Here is a 2572-nt window from a genome sequence, read left to right as displayed (position 1 = left end):
GGCACGGCGTTCAGTCCAGCTCCATGGCCGGAGCCCTCCTTTGCGCCGGTTCCCAGTCCAGGCACGGCATTTAGTCCCGCTCCAAGGCCGGAGCCTTCCTCTGCACCGGTGCCCAACCCAGCTGGGTTCTGTCACGCCCTGACCATAGAGAGCCTTTGTTTCTCTATGGTGTAGTAGGTCAGGGAGTGACTGGGGGGGTATTCTAGTTCATTACAGTGTTTTTGTTTAATTATCTTTGACATATAAGTGGGGGCTTTCTCCTTGGGGAAACCTACTGGACAAATACTAAAAGAGAAGATCATCCATAACATGTAAGTATGACTGGGGTCTGAACAGATAGTTCAGAGCTTCTGCTCGTTTCTATAAGCTGTAAGTAAGTTTGTAAGTAAAGGGACTTGGGCCTTGCAGGGATAGCTCAGGGCTCCCTGACATTTTCTACCCCTCTTCACAGTGTGTCTGCCCTGTCGAGGATGAGGTGTGGCAAGGGACAAGGGGGATGGGGGTTGGAGTACTCCATTTGTCTTCTGCAACTTGATTTCAGTGAAAACAAACTTTATTGGATAATTAAATGTAGCCTAACGAAAAAAAGTAAGAAAAAGAAAGAAGGGTTGGGTCGGGGATACGAACCCAGTTTAGGTTAAGGGTTTGGAGGGTAGGGAACAGTAAACGGACCCAGTTTATGGTAAGGGTTTGGGTTGGGGGAGAGGTTTAATATCGTTATATAATTGTTCATAATATTAGGGGATGGAAACATGCTCTTTAGCATGCAGGGTATCTGGCAGCCTTTGTGGTCCTCTATAAGTGGGTAAAAATACCAGCGGGAGTATAAGCAGCTATTTAAAAGTGGGAAAGGTTATGACATGGTAATAACACAATAACGTGATAATGTGTTAACTTGTTAAAAGTTTGTTAAAACCACGTAAAATGTTATGCTCAGAAAAAAAACATATTTTAAAGCACAGAGAGGGGGGTGCGTGATAAAACTCTGGGAGGGTTTTGTCGTTCCTCTTGAATCATCGGTTTCAAAGATGGATTTTCAGCCGACCTGATGACGAACTTCCACCCCAGAACAGCCCTGCCAGTTCCCTGCCAGTTCTGTGTGACATCCAGAAACTTGGCTATGGGAGTGGTCTCAAGTGTCTGCCCATAGAGAGTGAGGTCAACGGTTTTGTTTGTCTTTCTTGTCTTATAAATGCACTTCCCATTGTGTTTCAGCACTGTTACTTTTGAGTGGTATGTGTTGCCGTTTAACATGTTAACTTTTTGCCAGAAGGTTTTGGGGTTTGGATCTGTGTTTAGTTCTTGATAAAAATCTTACCCAGTGGTTTTCTTTTTCTAAAGCCACTAATGTTCTTATTTGGGGTTGTTGCTGGTCCTTCTATTTTTGTTTCCTCAGAGCTGTACCGTATGTACTCTCTTTGTGCCTTCCATTTCAGCTGGATGAGGCAGAGAATGTGAGGGGTGGAAGAGATTTGAGATATGTCAATTGGCTTTGACAGAGGACTCTGGTCCAGGGTTCAGGGTCACAGTGAGGCAGGTCAGAGCTCTTGGTGTATAAGCTATAGAGAACACAATATTGCTATATACTTGGCATGTAGGTTTAAGACTCATGGGTGGCACAAATTGGGATATGGGAGAAGGGAATGGACAGAATATATACAAATTAAATATTAGCATATCAGTAGAGTGTAGTATGTTTACATGTGGGTATGAGAGTGTTAACCATGATTTATTCCCATAAATAAAATTAGCATATTCATGATTTCCAGCTTTCCTCCATGCAGTGTTAATTTCATCAATGAAAACAACTTCAAGCACATCTGAATGCACATCATCCCAACATAAACACTCAGGTACATACACTTTGATTGCGACCTTTTGAATTGGCTGTGCAGGTAAATGTTTTACTTTGTTGCATCAGTGCGAGCTGAACATTAATTACATGGTCACATCACCAAGGTTATTATAGCAAACAAAAACTTGAAACTAAAATAAAAACAAACATTTGAAAAACGATTTGGTAAACTGAAAAAAAAAAAAAAAATCTTGTTTCTCATGGTCTGAAAGACCAAGACCAAGCGGGCAGTCATGTGCCTTTTACTGAGGAGTGGCATCCATCTGACCACTCTATCATAAAGGCCTGATTGGTGGAGTGCTGCAGAGATGGTTGTCCTTCTGGAAGGTTCTTCCGTCTCCATAGAGGAACTTTAGAGCTCTGTCAGAGTGACCATCGGGTTCTTGGTCACCTCCCTGACAAACACCCTTCTCCACCAATTGCTCAGTTTGGCAGGTTGGCCAAATTTAGGAAGAGTTTTGGTGTTTCCAAACTTCTTCCATTTAAGAATGACGGAGGCCAATGTTTTCTTTGGGACCTTCAACGCTGCAGAAATGTTTTTACTACCCTTCCCCAGATCTATGCCTCGACACAATCCGGTCTCGGAGCTCTGTGGACAATTCCTTCGACTTCATGGCTTGGTTTTTGCTCTGACATGCACTGTCAACTGTGGGACTTGAGACAGGTGTGTGCTTTTCCAATCAATTGAATTGACCAAAGGTGGTCTCCAATCAAGTT

General features: G+C 43.1%; 1 non-coding gene across 1 annotated transcript; it reads right to left on the bottom strand.

The window, feature by feature from the left end:
• Window positions 1-248: 248 nt before the first annotated feature.
• On the bottom strand, window positions 249-304 carry LOC115146798 (U7 small nuclear RNA). The gene has a single exon (XR_003866223.2). It is a non-coding gene; the product is annotated as a U7 small nuclear RNA (small nuclear RNA).
• Between the last annotated feature and the right edge of the window lie 2268 nt (window positions 305-2572).

The sequence above is a fragment of the Oncorhynchus nerka genome, linkage group LG18, assembly GCF_034236695.1.
Source record: "Oncorhynchus nerka isolate Pitt River linkage group LG18, Oner_Uvic_2.0, whole genome shotgun sequence".
NCBI lineage: Eukaryota > Metazoa > Chordata > Actinopteri > Salmoniformes > Salmonidae > Oncorhynchus > Oncorhynchus nerka.
Note: the sequence above shows the minus strand (reverse complement) of the source record. Positions and strands in the feature narration are given on the sequence as shown.